This window comes from Colobus angolensis, unplaced genomic scaffold (genome assembly GCF_000951035.1).
Source record: "Colobus angolensis palliatus isolate OR3802 unplaced genomic scaffold, Cang.pa_1.0 Scaffold237, whole genome shotgun sequence".
In the NCBI taxonomy this organism is placed as follows: Eukaryota; Metazoa; Chordata; class Mammalia; order Primates; family Cercopithecidae; genus Colobus; species Colobus angolensis.
Window position 1 is genome coordinate 242753 of NW_012115566.1, and position 21671 is coordinate 264423.

General features: G+C 46.9%; 2 pseudogenes; one reads left to right on the forward strand and one right to left on the reverse strand.

Annotated features, from left to right (window-relative positions):
• The window catches only part of LOC105513911, a 50770-nt pseudogene extending 32702 nt beyond the window's left edge, over positions 1-18068 (forward strand).
• On the reverse strand, positions 1394-3505 carry LOC105513825 (annotated as a pseudogene).
• Positions 18069-21671: the final 3603 nt, after the last annotated feature.

Below are 21671 nucleotides of genomic sequence, written 5' to 3' on the forward strand. Positions count from 1 at the left end.
GGAGCAGCAAAGATGACCCAGCCTAGCAGTGACCGCATAAAACTCATGGTGGCCTGAGCACCAACTGGGCATCTACTCTCCTCCCCTGCAACGAATCAGCATGAGAAACTGTGGACACTGGAAGGTTCTCAGGTCTTCCACTTATCTTGGCCCTCAAATTTTAGTAACGTCCTCCTTTAATTAACCAATCAACCTCTCATGGCAAGATGAAAAAGTAAATTTATACTCAGATTCTAATTTTAATAGAGAAGAAGTTACAGCTCAGTACATCATGAAGTTAAGACAGAGCTGGAGATGTCCCAGCCCCACCTCTCTGGAAAAGGAAAGATAACTGAGGAAGAAACGTGGGACAGTGTTGGGAAGGGGGTCATGGTGGACATGGGGGTAGGCTGGTCTCCCTACCTCCTTACATTATGCCCACAGAGACACAGACACATTAGAACATCTTTGCAGAAACAGAAGTCAGGGTTCTTGAAGTCACAAAGGGGAGGCATGAGCAAATCTTGCCTCTCAGTCCCACACATGGCAACTGTTTCACACTACAGAAAAAATATCCATGAACAAATTCTTATCAGTCACAGTAAGAGGTCACACTCTAAACAGCCCACTGCATGCTCAAGACATCCAAATAAACCCCATAGCACAGCTGTGTCCCCTCTGTTCTCCCCCAACACCCCACACACATCAGGCCCTCCAGGGTCTCACCTTTACAAGCAGTGAGAGACACATCAGAGCCCTGGGTACTGTCACTTCCTGGGGTAGAACAAAAACAGGACCTGGTCAGATCCCTCTGGAGATGTGGCTAGAGGAGGGACTGTGAGGTGGCTGAGCTCCCCCATGGGCCCCCGACCACAATATCCCAACGATCTCAGGGATCAGCCCCCTTCATACTTACTTGCAGCCTGAGAGTAGCTCCCTCCTGTTCTATCTATAGGAAGAAAATATCCTGTGAAAGGCCAGAAAGGAGGCAGGGTCATAAGGTCCTAGAGGAACCCCCTAGTTTTTGATCCTGGTAAGGTTCCCAGAAATGTGTGACTTCAGATCCAGGGCAGGATCAGGAAAAATGAGGAAAGCAGGTGTGGGGACTGGACCAACTACCCTCTTGAGGTCTGTCCTCAGCAGGGACCTTCCCCTGTAACCTGTGACTGCTGGGATCAGGCTCTCATCATCACAATAATCAAAGTAATACATCTGTCCCTCAATGTCACAGGTGCTTTACAAAAGAGTAAGTGCTGGCACACAGGGCCCCAGGCTGGGTTGGCCCATGTGTGTGGATGGCGCTTTCCCGTAATGAGGTAGGGCACACTTCTACCTGGGGCTTGAAACCCCCAGTGGGACAGGAAAACCCAGACCCCACCCCTCACCCCTTCCCTACCTGGTTTCTTCCTCCACATCACAGCAGTGACCACAGCTCCAGTGATCACAGCTCCAAGGACAACCAGGCCAGCAACGATGCCCACGATGGGGATGGCGGGTTGGGGAGACAGCTCTGGGAAAGGAGGGGAAGGTGAGGGGCCCTGATCTCCAGGCCTCAGCCCTGACCCTGCTGAAGGGCTCCTGCTTTCCCTGAGAATACATGTGACCCCCCATTCCCCTCTTTACCCCATCTCAGGGTGAGGGGCTCACGCAACCCTTTGTGCTGCACATGGCAGGTGTATCTCTGCTCCTCTCCAGAAGGCACCACCACAGCTGCCCACTTCTGGAAAGTTCCATCCCCTGCAGGTCTGGTGTCCACAAGATCCATGTCCTGAGTTTGGTCCTCCCCATCCCTCTGCCAGGTCAGTGTGATCTCTGCAGGGTAGAAGCCCAGGGCCCAGCACCTCAGGGTGGCCTCATGATTGGAGATAGGGTGGTGGGTCACATGTGTCTTTGGAGGATCTGAGGAGAAGAGTCATAAAATTCAGGCACTTTGCATTCCTCATGGGACACCCCAACAGCACCCATGTGACCATCCTGTGAATGGACAGGCTACCTGGGGTGGGGAAGGGAGCATAGAACCCAGACACCAGCCTGGAGACAGGCACCTGGGATAATCTCCTATTCCTTGGAACGTTTGAGTCCCCTAACCACAGGGACTTCTGGTCCTGACCTGAGTGGAGGCTGAGGGACTCAATGCGTGTGAGGCAGAGAACAAGGTCTGAGAGGAAAAGTCACGGTCCCCAAGGCTGCTGTGGTGTCAAGGAGGACCGCTGACCAGTATTCCAGGGATTATCTTCCCTCCATTCCCTCAGAGACTTCATCCCTTAATCGTATCATAGAGCAGAGCAGACCCTCAGAGTGACTCTGGTAAAGATCTGGAAACCCAGCAAGATTATTCTCCCTCGGAACCAAAGCAAGGGCAATATTCTAGCATTGATCCCATTTTCCTTCCCTCCTTGTGGGAGGCCAGCCCGGGGGGGATCTACAGATGGTAAAGGCGCCCAGTGGCCCCTTGGTACCCTGGCGCTGCAGCGTCTCCTTCCCTTTCTCCAGGTGTCTGCGGATCAACTCCACGCACGTGACCTTCAGGTAGGCCCCGTGTTGCTGGGCAATTGTCTCGTCAGCGTTCCACTTGCGCTCGGTGATCTGAGCCACGGGGTTCATCGCGGTCCAGGAGCTCAGGTCCTCATTCAGGGCGATGTAATCCTTGCCATCGTAGGCATACTGGTGATATCCTCGGAGAAAGCGCCCATCTGGCCCCACTTCGCTGCTATACATCCACTGGATGGTGTGAGACCCTGGCCCCACCACTGCAGTCAGCGCCGCCCACCAAGGTTTTTTTAGTTTACGTAGTATTATGCTCATTTTATATCTTATTGACATGAAATAAAATTTCATTAATAGTAATTAAGCTGAAGGTACTAGAGAAGGCCCCCGCCCTGACCAACCCGCGGGGATTTTGGCCTAAACTAAAAATGAAATTGGGTAAAGACTCCTGGAACTCTCCCGGGTTAAGGTCTTGAGTGCTACAGCCTCGGGGTGGATCTCAGACCCGGAGACTCGAGCGACCCGGGCCGTCCGTAGGGGATGAGGAGGGATCGTGATCTGTGCCCAGGCCAGGGTCACTCACCGGCCTCGCTCTGGTTGTAGTAGCGGAGCAGGGTCCGCAGCCACACTCGGAAAAGCCGTGCGTGGGCCTTGGCGTGCTCTGTGTGCAGTTCCCAATACTCCGGCTCCTCCTGCTCCACCCACGGCACCTTCGGCTCCATCCTAGGACTCGCGGCGTCGCTGTCGAACAGCACGAACTGCGTGTCGTCCACGTAGCCAACTTCGAGGTACCGGGGCTCCCCGCGGCCAGGCCGGGACACGGCGGTGTGGAAATAACTGAAGGAGTGGGAGCCTGGGGGCGAGGCGGGGCTGAGATCCACCCGAACCTCCTCCCGGCGCGGCTCCCCAGGTCCTGCGCCCCGGACCCCTCGCTCCTCCCTGCAGAGGTCGTTTCCCTAGCGATCCCTCACTCACCTGCCCAGGTCTCGGTCAGGGCCTGGGTCCCTAAGAGCAGCAGGAGGAGAGTTCGGGGCGCCATGACCGCATCCTCCCACTCTGGGAAGATTCTGAGGCCCGGTGGGGCCGCGAGGACTTTATAATGGAGAGCCGTGGCGACGCTGATTGACTGCTCTAGAAACTTGACACCCAATAGCAGTGAGAAGTGGCGCCGCGTCATGAGAATCCAGCAAGAAGGACCTGACACAGGTCGAAACTGAGAAGGGAAACTGCAGAGTGAGGAATCCCTAACGCTGAGTGTCCCGCAACCCAGACACTGCCCTCAGGTCCTGAGACCCTAAGAGCCAAGCCTTGGGCCCTGGGACTTTGCCCTGCCCCTCGCTACTCCTGTACCAAGCATTCTGTCTCAATGTCTCCCTGAATGATGGCCCAGGAGCTGTCTGAGAAACCGGGGAGAAACCCTCGCCATGGGCCCAGTCTCTCTCCTTTCACTTTTCATTCCACAGTGCCTGTCCCTGAACCGGACTTTGTGCCTCCCACTCTTTACCTGTCCCCCTGGTCTCTTCTAGAAGAAAACTCACCCCAGGGAGCTTAGTGCTAGAGAGTGAGCTTGTCTTGGGAATGGAGGTGTAGACACAGTTTTTTTTTCTTTATATATGGAAAAGTTGTGTCTCCGCACATGAGGTAGAATGGAGACCAGTTTCTTTTTTTTTAATTAACTGCACTGGGTAGCAGAATCTTGGTAACCCCTGAATTATAAGGAATTTAATCTGTAAATAGTGTAACTTTGCCTCCTTGATATATAAATATGTCTAAATGCATTAAAACTGGACACACAAAGCTCTTAAGTTTTACTTTCCCAGGCTACGTATCTGTGACTCTCACTTGTAGTTTAAAATTACCTTCATTCCATAGCCCGGATATTCTGTTTGAGTCCAGGACATCTTCTCAATACAAAGTACAAAGTGTTACTGTATGTTGCAACCAGGATCCAGTACAGACTTTATTCACCTCCAAGTTGCAAGTGCTCAGTCAAAATGCCCTTCACCAGTGCTCATGCACTGCCTGTTTTGAGGATGTATCCACATCTAAGTGGTGTCCATATTTTATTGGAACACTTAGTATTTTTTTAAATTCAGATTAACATAAAGCAATTCGTTTTTTTTTTTTTTTTTTTTTTTTGGAGAGGGGGCAGTCACACATAAGATCACCCTGTGAGGCTCTGTGGATGGATGTATTAAAAATCTATAAAACAATATGTTTAAACCTAAGAATTCTGCTGCTTTCAAATTCTTTCCCTGTGCTCCTTTTCCTCACCTCCTGCTTCTCCAGCCCTTCCCTCAGTCCCTCTCATCCCTCAGGCCCTCCTCTCCCCTTAGTCCCCACCACCCTGTCACTCCTGAATTGTGGCTCTAGCACTGTCCCATTACCTGCTACGTGACCGTTCTCTCCACAGTGGTCCTGTTACTGAGAGGAATTGAGAGCAGCCCTCTATCCTGACAGCCTGCAAGTAACAGCGGCCTCTGTCCTACAACTGCCAGAAGCTGCATTCTTCTCCCTCTGTATAAGCTTGAACATGGACTTCAGAATGAGTATACATATCTCTATTTTTTCCATAAATATATATAATTTCCATAAATATATAATTTCCATAAATAAATAAAAAATACATATATATAAAATTAGCTGGGTATGGTGGCAATTTTAGGTGGAGAAATGACACACTCTGATGTGACACACCTAAAACATTCCAATGGCTCCATCTCAGTCTTATGAAGCTTCTAGAATGTCAGGCAGGTGAGCATATGAGGCTATACCTGGTTCATCATAGGAACTAAATTGTTTTTTCTTGATTGGATGAATGAAATAGGTGTGTATTAAAATTTGATTGCATCATAGAAAATTATAAAATGAAAAATACTGGAAAAGTTAAGAAACATTTTATTTTATGCAACTAATGTGCATAGCAATTCACAAATTCATTCCATGTGTCTGTTGAACCTATGTATGAATTTTATATGACTGCATAACAAATGATCACAAACATTGGCTTTAAACAACACCCATTTATTGCATTTATTTATTCATTTTTAGAGCTAGAGTCTCCCTCTGCCATGCAGGGTGAATTACAGTTGCATAAATATGGCTCACTGCAGCCTCGAACTCCTGGGCTCAAGGAATACTCCTGCCTCAGTCTCCAGAGTAGCTAGGATTACAGACAATTGCCACCATACCCAGCTAATTATATATATATTCATGGAAATTATATATATTTATGGAAATTTAATATATATATTTATGGAAATTATATATATACTCATTCTGAGGTCCATGTTCAAGCTTATACAGAGGGAGAAGAATGCAGCTTCTGGCAGTTGTAGGACAGGGGTCACTGTTACTTGCAGGCTGTCAGGGTAGAGGGCTGCTGTCAATTCCTGCTGCCCACCAGCATTCTTTCCTACACAGCCCCTTCATTTTAAAATCCCACAGTGGAGGAAACTGCCCCACACTGAATTGCTTTCACACTGTGAATCTCTTTGCTCAGAAAGAACCCAGTCCATTCAAGGGCTCGCCAGATGAGGATAGCCCAACCCAGGATAATCCCTGTCTTAAAGTCAACTTATTTAGGACCTTAACTATATTTGCAAAAATCCCTTCACAACAGTACCTACATTAGTGTTGGTTGAATAACTGGGGGAAGGTGAATGGCCAGGGGCTGGTTATTGGGGGGCCATAACAGAATCAGCCTAGCATGGCCTGGATCTTCCTTCTGTGTTTAATTGGGACACAGTTGAAAATTGAAGATCAAATAAAGAAATCATTGTGAATGGTACTAAAATACATCCTATTTAGCCATGGAAATTCTTCTTCTTAAAATCAAATGGCATGTTTAATATTTTGTAATTAATTTAGGCCAGGTGTGGTGGCTCATGCCTGTAATCCCAGCACTTTCAGAGGCAGGGTGGGCAGATAAGTGTGAGATCAGCCTGGGCAACATGGCAAAATCCTGATCTCTACAAAAACTACCAAAATAAAATACAGCCAGCCATGGGGTATGTAGCTGTACCCCCAGTTACTCTGATGGCTGAGGTGGGAGGATCACTTCAGTCCAAGAGGTCAAGACTGCTGTGAGCTGCCATCCTGCCACAGCACTCCAGCCTGGGTGACAGAGAAAAACACTGTCTCAATAATAATAATAATAATTTTAAAGCAAATGAAAATTAAAGTGCAATAATTCATCCCCTCTTATGAAACTGTATTAGTTATTTACCATTACATAACAAATTACTTAACACTTAGCAGCTCAAAACAATAAATAAACAAATATTTATGATCTCCCACAGTTTCCAATGGTCAGGAATCCAGGATAGGTTTCCCTGAGTGCTTCTGGCTCAGGGCCTCTCACAAGGCTGCAGTCCAGTTGTTACCCAGGGCTAAGTCATCTGAGGGTTTCACTGGGGCTGGGGATTCACATGAAACATGGCTCAGTCACATGGCTGTTGGAAAAGGCTTGTTCCTTGTAGTCTGGTCCCAGGAGGCCACAGTTCCTAGCCACATGGACCTTTCCACAGGGCTGCTTATGACACAGCAGCTGGCTTCCCCCAGAGCTCATGATCTGAGAGACAGAGAGAACCAAGGTGCAAGCCATGATGAGTTTCATGTTTTACACCCGGAGTCACAAGCTGTTATGTCAGCATTCCTCTATGAGTTAGAAGTGTATCACTAAGTCCAAGACACATTCACCAGGAGGGAATTAAGCTGCACCTCTGGAAGGGAGGAGTATCACATAATTTGCATACATATTAAAAGCAAAATTAAAATTACTGTTTCAGGGTTTTATAAAGCAAATACTTCTTTCATCTGATTATATTTCTTTAATGCTTTAAACTTCTCTTTTTAAAGTAATAATTAAAAGTTTGAGACATCACAGAGCCGTGGGTGCTGAGGGGGAAAAAATTTGGGACAGAGAAAGGAGATACGACAGTATCTCTAAGTTTTTCTTACAAATACCTTTAATAACAATGTTCTCATGAGTCAGTTGCAACACAGTTGAGAACATATGGAAACTAGATCAAATAGTTCCAAGACTTCAGTGCCATAACAATAATGCCTTGAAAATAAGTCTTTGTTATTTCTAAGATGTCTCAAATTTAGTTTAAGAATGCCCCAAATGCCAGTTTTTTATTCAAATATCATCTTCAAAACTAGTTGCCTAATCAGATTGCTTTTCAGTTGGAAAAAATGTGGATCTCATACCTCAGTCAACACATCTAACTTAGCATGATACCAGTAACTTTTGTTTAATGCAGTTGTTCAAAATGGTTAACTCTGATTGGGAAACAAGAGTTTTCAAAAACTGGCTATTCAGGGGGACTTCTATAATAAAGTTAACATCTTTCACTCTGGTTTCGAATGGAATTTGGTAGAAGTGATTAGGACACCACTATGATTCTAAATACCACTGCTATTATGTGCTTCTAAAGTTTTTTTTTAAAGCAGCCCTGTTCCGTTTCCCATTAATATTTGCTATTTCATCACTGGTTATTTGTTTATAATCTTTTCCTGTTAAATTTATTTTGATCAGTAATGTGCATTTCCGATTCTGTAAAAGTTTAATTCAGATATGCGTGTGGTAAAATGTAACACATCAAATCCTTTGCAAGATGGAGTTGGCTTGCACATCAGACTGAACATTGTACGCTGAAAATCTATGGAGATGCCAGTGGGCCAAGGATCAAATGACCTATTTCTAGCCAATGCCGTATTCATGGCATCCTGATCCTTTCTGTTACATGGCTCCTTACAAATGGCTGTGGTTTTCTTCCAATGTGAGTTGTTCTTGCTAAGCATCCTTGCAATGAACTTTGGTATTTTCTTCTTTCATTAAAAAAAAAAAAAAGGTATTTTTTGGTTTGAGAAACACTATTGAAGGAGTTATGATCAAGAAACTACATGGGCACCCAGCACTGGCATAAGGAACAGAACCTGTGAAGCCACCCTGAGCTGCTGCCCAATCACACTTTTCAGAAGGGGTCTTCATCCTGAGTCCTGTGATTATCACTGCCTGTATCTCTCTAAAAATTATATATATATATATGTGTGTGTGTGTGTGTGTGTATATATATTACATGGTGTGTATATATATATATAGTACATTGTGTGTGTATATATATATATTTGGTGTGTATATATATATACCAAAACCAAATGTTAGTTAGTTTGGCTGGTTTTTATGCTTCGGTATGGCAAATTCCTTCTGCATTTATTTTTCCATGATGCGCATTATATGTAGGAGTTATCTGTGGTGTGGGAGACTGTCATTCATTCATTTTTACTGCTGAAGTTTTACATTTTATGATTACACTACAATTTCGTTACTTTCCTAATGATGTATATGTGGCAGATTCCAGTTTTTGCCATAACTGTTAGTGTGCATGTCTCCTAGGCACACAGGCAAAAAAGTGTCCAGAGTGTATGATCAGGAGTGGGATGATTGGATAATATGTTGTATTGACTTTAACCATACTATATAATGATAATTTGATTTCTAAAGTGATAGTATCAACTTAAACTTTTATGATGTATGTATAAGAGTTGATGTTGATGATGCGTTCTGAAAACACTAAGTTGAAGGTGAGAAATTAAGAGTTAAAAGCCACTGTCTTGGCTGCAGGGTTACACCAGGCATTTTTTATTTAGGCTCTGTTAATAACTTCCTCTTCTTTACTTGTTTCCCATATACAGGGTGTTCTAATTTTAACATACAGATTCAGAAAATTCTTCCTTATAGCATAACCACACAGGGTTATTTTGCTAGGAATATTTCATAAGAAAAAGAAAAAAATGGAAGGAGAGAGAGAGGGAAGGAAGCAAAGAAGGGAGGGAGGGAGGAAGGAAGGAAGGAAGGAAGGAAGAAAGGAAGGAAGGAAGGAAGGAAGGAAGGAAGGAAGGGAGGAAGGAAGGAAAGAGAGAAAAGAAGGAAGGAAGGAAAGAAGAAAGGAAGGAGAAGGGAAGGGAAGGAAAGGAGAAGGGAGGGGAGAGAGAAGATGAGTGGGAGGGAGGAAGGGTGAATGGAAATAGAGAAGAAAGAGAGGGAGGGAGGGAGGGAAGGGAGGAACAGAAGAAAGAAGAAAGGGAAGGAACAAAGGAGAAAAGACAAACTAATATCAAGAAAGGACTCGGTGTAGAAAAACTGGAAACACCACATATGGCTGATATTATCAAAATGGAAGGAAATAAAACAGATGTAGATAGCCCCATAGAATAACGGAAACATAAGAGGGTTTCATTAGTTATCCATTGCTGTGTAAAAAACTACCCCCCAAATTTAGTGACTGAAAACAGCAAACATCACATAACTGAAATAGATAATACAAATACCAGCAAAATGGAGCTGCTGCAGGAGGGAAAAGTTGGACAAATGAAAGGATTTTGCAAATTGGAAAGAGTAAGAGGTCACTGGTGTGCAGATGGAAATGATTTTGTTAGTTCAATTCCTCCAAGAAGTAGATGCCATCATGCCATGAAAGTTGCAGCTTTTTATTAGGGGACACACCTTCCAAACAATATGGCAAGGGAACCAGGAAACCCTGGGAAAAGCAGCAGACTGAGATGCAAGTATGACCCCAAGTGATGGACAGAAGGAGAGATGGTTTGTTGAACGTGTCCTAGACCACAGGTAATCTAAGGAGAGTTATGCAAGTCCATGGAGGAGTCCTTGAGCCACAATTGGCCATCAGAGGAGTCTTCTGTATCCCAGGACTCCCTGCCTTATTGTCCCCGCTATGACCCGCTATCACTGGCTGGGAACAGCTTATGGGAAGCAGGGCCTTTGCACAAATGCTGTTGAGAACGTTGGAGTACAGGAGTGGGACCCTTGGGAGATCACCTGGGAGTGTGACTCAAACCTTCTGTCCTGAGGGGTCTGTGACCTTGGAAATCAAATCCTCTCAGGCTGGGTTGCTGGACAATTCTGCTTAAACTTACAATGGGACAAGGGGAGCCAGGAGGCCCCCAAGTGGATCCCTGGGTTCCACACACACTTGTCCTGCCTCCATTGTGTGACAGCAGCCCCACCTACCTCCTGGGGTCAGGGTCTATCATGCCCGCCCAGAGAGGACAAGACTCTTCTTCTTGCTAGCTGTTGTATGGGCACGTACTTTCCAAATTTCCCCACTGGCATCCATAATGTGTAGTTCAATGGGCTGTCATTTGTCTTCTTTTAATGGTAGCTCCTTTGGAAACCAGGACCTCCTGCCTTCTGGAGCCCAGAGCTGTGAGATAAAGCATGCAAAATACCCCAATGGGTGAATCTAAGAGACTGGACATGGAGTAACACTTGCTTCCACCCCTTGATTTCTGGACCCACATGTTCTTCCTACTAAGAACACAGCACTGTTTGAGGTATCTCTGATTTAATAAATTCACCGTCTCCTGAAAGATGGCACACACCCCTCAGAATATGGTACTAAGATGGTACTGAGCTGTGCCTAAAGAAGACCTGTCCAGCATTCTTTGTAGCTGGCAGCCCCTGGGTAGTGCAGATGATGATAGTATCAGTGGATCCCACTGCCATGGAAATGCTGCATCTCCTTCCCTGTCAAGTTGGTCTCCCAAGCAGATACTGCGCTGAGAGCAATACCAAGCCTGTGGATCAGGAATGTCAACAGCCCCTGGAGAGTAGTGCCCACTGATGGTCTGAGAGCAGGACAGGAAAACTCACTCATGGAATAGGTGCCTATCTCTGTGAAGATGAACCTCTGGCTCTTCCAGGACGGAAGTGGCTCAATGTAGTCAACTTGTCACTTAGTGGCTATTCACCTAAAGAAATAGTGCCCCACTAGGGCAAATCATTAACCTCTAATGCTGATGATTTGGACGTTCAGAGGTAACAGAAGCTGGATCTACCTTGGTAAGGGGGAGTCAGAACTGCTGGACCCATTCGTGGCCTCATCCTTGCCACTGTGGTTGTTTCATTCATGTTCCCTTCCTACCAGGCCTGGGGTGACCTATGGTGAGTGCTGGCTAACTTCAATTATTCTGCTTGGTTGTTCAGTACCACTTCAGGGATGGGTGTTTTCTGTGGGTATCAATGTGGAATTCAGGCTCAACCCCGGTGGACCATTTTCATCTCATTCTGGATACTATTGGGCATGTCCAATCTCTTACTTCATGAGTTACCCAGAAGCAAATTCATATGGGCACTTGGAATCATATAGTTGCTTGGTTTCCTATGGTCAAGCATTCTATCTTATCAGGGCCAGGAACATGCCAAAAGTTGCTTTTTTTTTTTTGAGATGGATTCTCTCTCTGTCACCCAGACTGTAGTGCAATGGTACAATATCAGCTTACTGCAACATTTCCCTCCTGGGTTCAAGTGGTTCCCCTGCCTCAGCCTCCTGAGTAGCTGGGATTACAGGTGTGCACCACCATGCCCTGCTAATTTTTGTATTATTAGTGCAGATGGGGTTTCACCTGTTGGTCAAGCTGGTCTTGAACTCCTGACCTCAGGTGATCCACCTGCTTTGGCCTCCCAAGGTGCTGGGATTACAAGTGTGAGCCACCACGTCCCGCCAAAAGTTGCTTCTAACAGAGACATATGTCTCTGCTGTGGATGGCATGACCCTACTCCAGAGTCCCAAGACCTCCATTGTGACTCTCCTGCTGGTGTTTGGTTTGACTCTATCCTGAATCTCAACTCACCACTGGCACTTCCAGCACCAGGGGGTTTGAGGGATGGTGGCTGCACCATGGTCTGGATCTGCTGCAGGGTCCTTTCCTGTGTAGGCTCCACTCAAAGCTGGCCTCCTCCTATGTCACCTAGAGTGTGGGTCAAAGCAATATACCTACATGTGGAATGTGATGTTGTCAGAACTCAAACAGGCTTACCAGGCAGTGTGCTTCCTTCCTTGTAGTGAGGATGCAAGATTCAACAGTTTATCTTTTACCTTGGAGGGGACATCCTTTCAATCCCTTAAACACTGGATCCATAAAACTTCACTGCAGTGGCCCCTCCTGAGGCTCTGTAAGGTTTATTTTCACCGTTTGGAGTGCGTGTGTTTTACCAACAACTCTAGGCACTTTCTACCTCCTGCTCATTAGTCCAGGCCAACATGAAGTTGCCAATGAAATGAGCTGATTCAATATTCTGTAGGATATCCAGTATGTCCAGAACTCTTAAGACTTTACTATAAAGGACAGGAGAGTTACAGTAGCCCTAAATCAAATGATAAATAAATGTATTGTGGGCCGGGTGCGGTGGCTCTTGCCTGTAATCCCAGCACTTTGGGAGGCTGAGGTGGGCAGATCATGAGGTCAGGAGTTCAAGACAAAGCTGGCCAATATGGTGAATCCCTGTCTCTAATAAAAATACAAAAATTAGCTAGGTGTGGTGGTGCATGCCTGTAATCCCAGCTACTCGGGAAGCTGAGGCAGGAGAATCACTGGAATCCGGGAGGCAGAGGTTGCAGTGAGCTGAGATCGCGCCACTGCACTCCAGCCTGGGCAACAGTGGGAGACTCCATCCCAAAAAAGTAAAAATAAAAATAAAAATAAATAAATAATTAATTAAATGTATTGTGGATCCCACATAAATATGAATCACTCTTATATCTACTTTCTAATTGGAATGGAAAGGAATGCACTTACCAAATCCACAGCTGCATGCTGTGTGCCTGAGGCCTTATTAATCTGCCCTACCAGTGATATCAAGATAGCATGGCAGCTGCAAGTATAACTTGTACTTGGCCAAGTCTGGAGTAATCTTAATCCATTCTTTAGACCCAGTTAGGCTTCTTTGTGGACAGATTGCTGGATTGCATGGAGACAATAGGCACACTCAACACCACCCCTCATCTTTCAGCCCTCTAATGGTGGTGTGACCCCCACAATACTTGCAGTGTCCTCCAACCCTGGGACATACTATGATTTTTGATTTGGCCAGGATGGGGACAGTGTCAGAGGTTTCCTTTTGGCCTTCAGCACAATGACAGCCCTTACTCCACAGACTAGGCACCCGGTGTGGGGGTTACTTCAGCTGCCAGTGCATCAATGTCAATAATGCACTCAGGGAATTGGAAGATAACCAGAGCTGGGTCTATGGAACCAGTGGTCCCATTGTGGGCCATAATGTGTCCAGGTTTACTTTCCGGCCTCTGTAAACTCCACTGTGATTGAGACATGCTGGTGCTGTGGACATCTGGGCATCAATGTCAGCTCACAGGCAGTGTCAATACTCTCCCCAGTTCTGCCTATTTCCCTTCCCCAGTGTACAATATCCTGAGTAAATGGCTGTAGATCCCTATGCAGAAGAGCTCAGGGAATTGACCCAGCATATATTTGCCATGTCGTTCCAGGGTCTTTCATCCTGGGGGTGTGGACTCCTCCTCTGTAACTGGGATCTGAATCTGAAACTTGGCTGAAGTTTAGGAATTGAGAATGGGATTATGACATTGTTTTGGGTTAGACACTCTCAGCCTCCTGCTCATCAATTCTTGCTTTCTTATCATAGATATGAAGCAGTGCACTTGCTGGCTGCCTGTCTGTTCTGCCCCTGGGACATCACCTTCTATTAACCTTCCCCACAACTCCCTGAAGGTCAAGCCCCCTCAGCTGCTCCTCTGAGATTGTCATGGTAACCATGCCATCTGGCTTTTGCAGGTCACTACCACCACTTTGTCTCTATCTCTTCAGGGTCACACCCTTACCAGGGATATTAATGAGCTCAACTCTGGGATCACCTTTTCTACCATCACCACTATCCTGCAGAGGACAATACCCTGACATTTCTTAGTTATGCAGGTGCCTCTCACCAGCACATTCCTGAGGCTCTGGTAGAAGGTGTGCCCTCTGGGTCCTCTGTGGAGCATGGCCCTGGTGGGCCTTCTGGCCTCACATAATGTCTCCATTCCACATGCCCACTTCCCTCAGCCTCATTATCTATCCTCTACATGTTCCAGAGCAAGTAAGTCAGGTATAACTTGTTGATAGTTGGGCATCATATTTTCTGGTCTACATGGATCCACCCCAGCAGTGGATTTGCCCCATGCCTTAGGGTCCTTGATAAGCCTACACCCTGAGAAAGTACCCTAAGCCAAAGAATTTTCATTTATTCAGCCTGAAATTCTGCCTCCTTTATCAAAAGTTCTCAAATTCCAATCCCAAATGTGCTCCTCAGGCTCCTACAGGGACATGTTGGCTAGTTCCTGCAAAGCTCCTGAATGGGATTCCTGCTGCGTCATAGGGATGAGGTTTCTGTAGCATCTTTCAACATAGGTAGTGGGAACCATTACTAGAGAAAGGCAAGCCTCCCCTGCATGCCCAAAGGGTCCTGGAGGGCACCCGTTGGATAACCCTGTTCCAGTTTGCAGATGCTCAGGTTTCCCCACCAGGGCCCTGACTTTCCCACAACAGGCATGCCTTGGCTTTGTGTCAGACATCTCTGGAGGACTGTCTCCTTCACAATGGTATCTTCAGTTGCCATTCCACGCTATCTGCCCTTTCGCTACAGGAGATAAAAGCCTCTCCATAAGACACTGCAGAGGCTTTCACACATAGACAGTGACAGCTATTCAAAGCCCTCAAATTCTCATTATTCTTCTGTCTGGTATCAATGTGGTTGAGCAGTAACCAGCGAACACCACTGTCTTTGTAGATTTTCCTCCACTCCATCATTAGAGTGCAGAGGCTTCTGTCACCCCACCTGCCATAGCACCCCCTAACCAGGGCATCTTCTCAGGTCCACACTGGGGAGATCCACAGCAACTCAGCTGAACTTTATACTATGGACTTTCTCTGTCCCCCACCAGCCTAGATGGCAGTTCATCAATTCATACCTTTTTTCCCTCTTTTATCATCATCCCCTTTCCTCTCATGCCGCTGAATCATTGTGACAGTCATGAGAGCTTATCTGAATACTTATTTTAAATTCCCATTTTTGCCTGTTTTCATGGATCACCCTCAATACCACTTGTGTTAGTTAGGGTCCCCTGATGAGCAGACCCCAACACAGTATTAAACATGCAAGGATTTCTCAGGGGAAATATTTGTGAGAGAGATTGGGGAGAAAGGTAGACAAGGCTGGAACTGCCATTAGACTTTGATGCATGTCTCAGCCCCAGTGAGGGAAAAAGGGAGAGAAGGTCAGCTGGAAGCATCCTAGACCAAGTGCAGGCTAAGGGAAGTTCAGTAACGGCATCTGGAATCCCTGGAGGCCTCAGTCAGCCTTCAGAGGAGAAATGTTCCTGCCTTAGTTTCCCTGCTTTCCTCAATCATTGGCTGGAAGAAGCCCATGGTAGGCATAGTCTCAGCAAATGTGGCAATAGATTCCAGGCTGCAACAGCTGGGTCATGATCAATTGTGCTTCCTCTAGCTGAGAGCCTGGGATACGCATTCTTGTCACTGCTACATGATCCAGTAGAGTGAGAGGAAAAGGGATGATGATAAAAGAAAAAAAAGGTATCAATGGATGAACTGACACTTTCAAGTAAACAAAAAGGGATGAGGTTTGGGGCACCAGCAACGGAACTGGCTCTGGCTGGGAGCAGGATGGTTAACCCACAACAATTATCCACGTGGTAAAAGGCCTGACATGTGGTACAGCTGTAAATGCATGAGCAGATGGTGGTGGAATCTGTGAAGTTATCTTCTAATGTGTTCAGTTTTCTCAATGAAGTAGGAAGCAAGATAATCAGCTGAAGTAGGAATGGGGAAGGAGGGTTGGATGTGTGAGCACAGAGAAGGAGTGTAAGAGTCACCCAGGCCAGGAGGAGGCTGAGGGTGAGCCATGTGTGGAGAGGGTGATTGCTGGCCGTGGTAGGGGGTCCCCATGAGGTTTAGGTCATGAAGTTAGAGAGAGCAGTCAGTGTGCTGTGTGCTGCTCTCCAGCCTCCTGCAGCTCATGGGGGCAGGTGCAGTGTAGGCAGAGGTGGAATCCACCAGCTGTGTAGCTTTGCCAAGCAAATGTGACAATGCAAGGGAGAGGCAAAGGAAGGATGGAAATTATTTACCACAGAATTCAAAATGGGTGAGAAGGGAGAATAGGACACCAAGGGTGAGGGACAGGGAGTAGATGGCAGGATCACTGGATTGGGAATCCCAGGCGGGTGGAAGGATTATTGGAATTAATGTACTATAGGGTAGACGGCAAGTCTGGAAAGCAGCACATATGTAATGAGTGGTTCACTGATACTACATTACAGTATGTGATAAAATGATAGTATAAGTATCCTCAGAGCCTGTAGACACCCTGAAAGGGTATGAGTGGAAAGATGATCAGAGAGTGGAAAGTATGATTGAGAATATGGAAGGGCTGGGGATCTTGCCCATCATGAGGCCTAGGGGATGACAAGGGCATGAGATTCAGACAAAGAAAGGAGAAGGTCCCTACAACATAGCCAATCCCCCTGTTTGGAACCTCTGACCTCCCCTCTCCCGCATCTCCTCTGCCTTGCTCCTCTGCAGCATCTGACTCCAGTCAGAGCAGCTTCTCTGCTTTTAATGGTTCATGTGACTTGATTGGGTCACACAGAAAGTCCAGGATAATCTCTCTATTTTAAGGTGCTTAATCTTCATTACATGTAGATTAATATTCATTACATGTTCCTTTTGCCATGCAACGTGTTCACAGGTTCCAAGGATTGAGACTGGACGTCATTGGGGACCATTACTCAGCCAACCACATCTGCATATGTTGAAGTCACTAAAGATCAAGAAGACAGCACTGCTGAAGAGGGTGCTGGTGAACTGGAAGCTACAAGAGTCAGGATTGACAGGAATGGCCTCAGGCCCACTGGGAATGGCTACAATGAGGGGAGTAGGGCCCTCAACTGATGACAGCTTAGGAGGGCTAGGGAGGAGGGAGACAGAAAGTCTGAGAACTACAGTGAGGAATGAGGACCCTACCCCATCTTTGGACCCAGGGTACAAGGTCTGTGAAGAAACTCCCATGTGGGAACACTCTGGAGGTCTGTGTCCTCAGGGAGACCCAGGTTCCTGCTACAGCTGTGAAGTGCAGGAACATCCTGAGAGAAGATGTGGATCCTCTGATCATGGGATGAGAATTCCAGGGGGTGCAATGGGAAAATTTCTGGAGTTAGGTACGGGACATGGTGCAGGGACAGAATAGGAGTGTGCAGAGACTTGTGGGGATGCGAGTGCAGGGTATATGGGGGACCCAGTGTCACTGATACAAACAGAGAAAGGGCATAATGAGCTCAGTCCTAGTGGATTCGAGGCAGATGATGGAAAAACAGAATGGTAGGTCGAATTCCTCACTTCCAGTCAGATAGTGCAACACGGCTTCCTAGGACCTCAGACCCTTGCCTGGCTCATGCTCCTTCCCCAACTCCCTTCACCAGGGACCTGGCCCCACCAAACAGCTGTGCTGGCCCAGGCTGAGGAGTTGCCAGAGCAGCAGCTAGAGCTGGACCAGGCCCTGCTGGAAGGGCAGGAGTGGGTGGGGTGCCCAGGCCCTGGTGCTCAGGATCCAGAAGTTGAGGGAATAGATGAGGAGGCACTGAGAGAGCCTGGGAGGAGACACTCAAGCTTCCCATCAGTGCCGATGGCACCCTCCACCCCTGGAAATACTGCTCACCACCCCCCAAGGAATCCCAGGATCAGAAACATCCCAGTGTCTCCCAGGCTAGGCAAAGCGGAAGAGACGTCCACAGATGACCGGAGATTGGCAAGTAGTGGGGGAGCCAGGGCTCTGCAGTCTTAGTCCCATCCCCCTTTGACCTCACAGCACGGTGCCCAGGCCTTACAGCAATTTACCCTGGATCATGCCCTAAAATAATCTCACCTCAAATACAATAAATGGAGCGAGTACTCACACATAATGTGGGTGCATCTGTGTTTCATTTTTAGTTATGTTCGCATTTCTGACACTCAGGAATGGGGGTTCAGGAGTGGTGCTGATGCAGAAAAGGGAAGCCAGGAGGTGGGGGTGAAGGATGTCGGGGTGGGAGCAGTAGGGTCTCCTTCACCCCAGCCCTGCTGTTCTCTCCTGAAGGGCAGATGGTCACATTCCAGACTAAGTAAGTCCTCTACCATGTCTGTTCAACTGAGGAGGAAACGTGGTACAGTGAGAATAAGGCATGAAAAGGGAAAGTGAGGCAGGAACACACGGCACACATGCAGATGCTGGTGTACTGCCTGGGTTCAGTGGATGGACTTGCGGGTGGGGGAAGAGATGTAATATGATGAGAGAAGACAGATCCCACATAGAGGCCAGGAAAATATCCCAACACAGGATCAAAGACCAGAGAGGCATGAACCAACCAAGTGTCCATTATACATCAGGTGCCTGTAGAGGGCCTGATTCTGTTGCTGTTCAGGGCACCACAATCCCTGGTGGACTGAACAAAGGGAGGCAAATGTGGAAATAAAAGATAAGAGACAAAAGAGTATATTTGAAAGAAGGGGTCAGGGAGCACCTTGTCTCTAGTGGACGGGGCCCTGAGCTTTACACAGCCCTCCATATTTATTAGGCAAAAGAGATAATGAGAAATGGTGGGGGGGTGATTGTCAGATAATTGTCAGTCCACCGTTTGCTTCACAGCAGGCTTGCAAGACTGCATCCTTTGAGCAATAGGTGCTGGATTTCTCAATAGATAACTTCAAGGAGCCGGGCGCCTAGGAGTAAAGTCCCTCAGCAAACCTTCTGGTGGCAGGGCGGTGTGAGTTTGCCCACATCCTACATTCATGATAAACAGTTTGCTGTTGGATCATATAGCCTCCAGTGGAATGCTGAGTTGGTCATGTCCCACGGGCCTTGGGCTCCCTGTATATCCGCCTTTTTGTTTATGTATTAATTGAAAGAATGTAAGGCCAGGCTGGGCAGCTCTCATTATCCGATTGGCGGTCCATCCAATTTTACAGAAAATGTAGCATTAGAACTGTGTCATGACTCTGGCTGGACTTCTCTCCATCTTTGCACTCAGGCTCAGTTGAGTACTGGAGGGACTGGGCCCATGGTTGGTCACCCTGGGTTCCTCCAGTCTCCTGTTCCATGGTCACACGCACCTTGAGGGCAACCACACTGTTTGTCCATCTCCTGTAAACACACAAGCATACCTTCGTATGCTGACGTATACTGACATCCCCACGTCAGTAGATCCACCAGACCTTTCCATTGTCCTTCTTCCAGGGATTTCCATAACACTTTAGGATAAACTTTCCTCTTTTCCTCTAACACTTGCCATGTTTTTCTGCTGGAGTCTTACCATCTGTACTGAGGAAAGAGAGAGAACCTCTCATATTGTTTTATATTGTTTTGTACTCAGTACCTGTTTTAAGAAAAAAAACAATGAAATAAAACCAAAGACAGTCAGCCTGGTGCCAGGCCTGGAACCAGGCCCGGGTCTGCCTGGTCTAAACCCAGTAGTTAAAAATCAACTCATGACTTAGAAAACAATGTTCCTGACATTGTATAGAAGAACACTGTGAAACTCCTGGCCCTGTTCTGTTTCTCTCTGACCACCGGTGCATGCAGCCCTGTCACATACACCCTGCTTGCTCAAATCAATCACGACGCTTTCATGTGAAATCTTTAGTGTTGTGAGCCCTTAAAAGGGACAGAAATTGTGCACTCGGAGAACTCGGATTTTAAGGTGGTAGCTTACTGATGCTCCCAGCTGAATAAAGCCCTTCCTTCTACAACTCAGTGTCTGAGATTTTTTGTCTGCGGCTCGTCCTGCTACAGTACCAGGAGTCAAAAAAACTAAAGTAAATAAGGCCAAATGTTTTGATTGAGGTGGTAGTTGGCCTCCTATACCCCCTTTTTGTCTTTTTGACATGCATTGTAATGTTTGATGTGCCCACTCTATAATGCCTTGTCCTCTAGGATTATAAGGAATTCCTGCTTTATGGGTTATAGCCCAAAGCTGTAAGAAATTTTGAAAAGCATGACCAGTATAAGCAGGTCTATTGTCAATTTTCAATTGTTTAGGTAGCCCCACATGAGCAAATGATGACAGACAATGTCTCTATACATGACCTGTTGTCTCACCTGTTTTTCATGTAGCATGCAGCATATGAGAATAAGTGTCTAAAGTCACATGAACATAGCTAAGCTTACCAAAGGTTGCTATGTGTGTAACATCCATTTGCCAAATTTCATTTGGAGCCAAACTTCATGGGTCACAGCCTTCTACAGGTGTAGCTCCAGGGACATGCTGGCAAGGACAGGCTTGTGTTATAGCCCTAGCTTGGCTGTGAGATAAATGGAACATGAGAGTAAGGGTGGAAGTATTTTGGTGCAGAAGTGCATGAGACGCTTGAGCTTGCTGAAACACAGAACCAATCAGTTTGTCTGCTTTATCATTACTAGAGATAGTGATCCAGGAAGTTGTGTGTGAGAGCAAATATGAGAAATATGAAAACGAGCTGCATGAGAGCTAATAACTTGTTGAAGTCTTAAAAATCAATTAGGTGGCAGAGCAAGATGGCCAAATAGGAACAGCTCCAGTTTCCAGCTCCCAGCACGAGCAACACAGAAGACAGGTGATTTCTGCATTTTCAACTGAGGTACTGAGTTCATCTCACTAGGGAGTGCTGAACAATCGGTGCTGGTCAGCTGTTGCAGCCCGACTAGCGAGAGCTGAAGCAGGGCGAGGCATCACCTCACCTGGGAGGGGAAGGGAATCCCTTTTCCTAGCCAGGGGAACTGAGGCACACAACACCTGGAAAATCGGGTAACTCCCACCCCAATACTGTGCTTTAAGCAAATGGGCACACCAGGAGATTATATCCCACACCTGGCCGGGAGGGTCCCATGCCCACAGAGCCTTCCTCATTGCTAGCACAGCAGTCTGCGATCTACCGGCAAGGCAGCAGCGAGGCTGGGGGAGGGGCGCCTGCCATTGCTGAGGCTTAAGTAGGTAAACAAAGCCCTGGGAAGATCGAACTGGGTGGAGCTCACAGCAACTCAAGGAGGCCTGCCAGTCTCTGTAGACTCCACCTCTGAGGACAGGGCACAGCTAAACAACAACAATAACAACAACAAAAAAAAAAGCAGCAGAAACCTCTGCAGACGCAAACGACTCTGTCTGACAGCTTTGAAGAGAGCAGTGGATCTCCCAACACGGAGGCTGAGATCTGATAATGGACAGACTGCCTGCTCAAGTGGGTCCCTGACCCCTGAGTAGCCTAACTGGGAGACATCCTCCACTAGGGGCAGACCGACACCCCACACCTCACACGGTGGAGTACACCCCTGAGAGGAAGCTTCCAAAGCAAGAATCAGACAG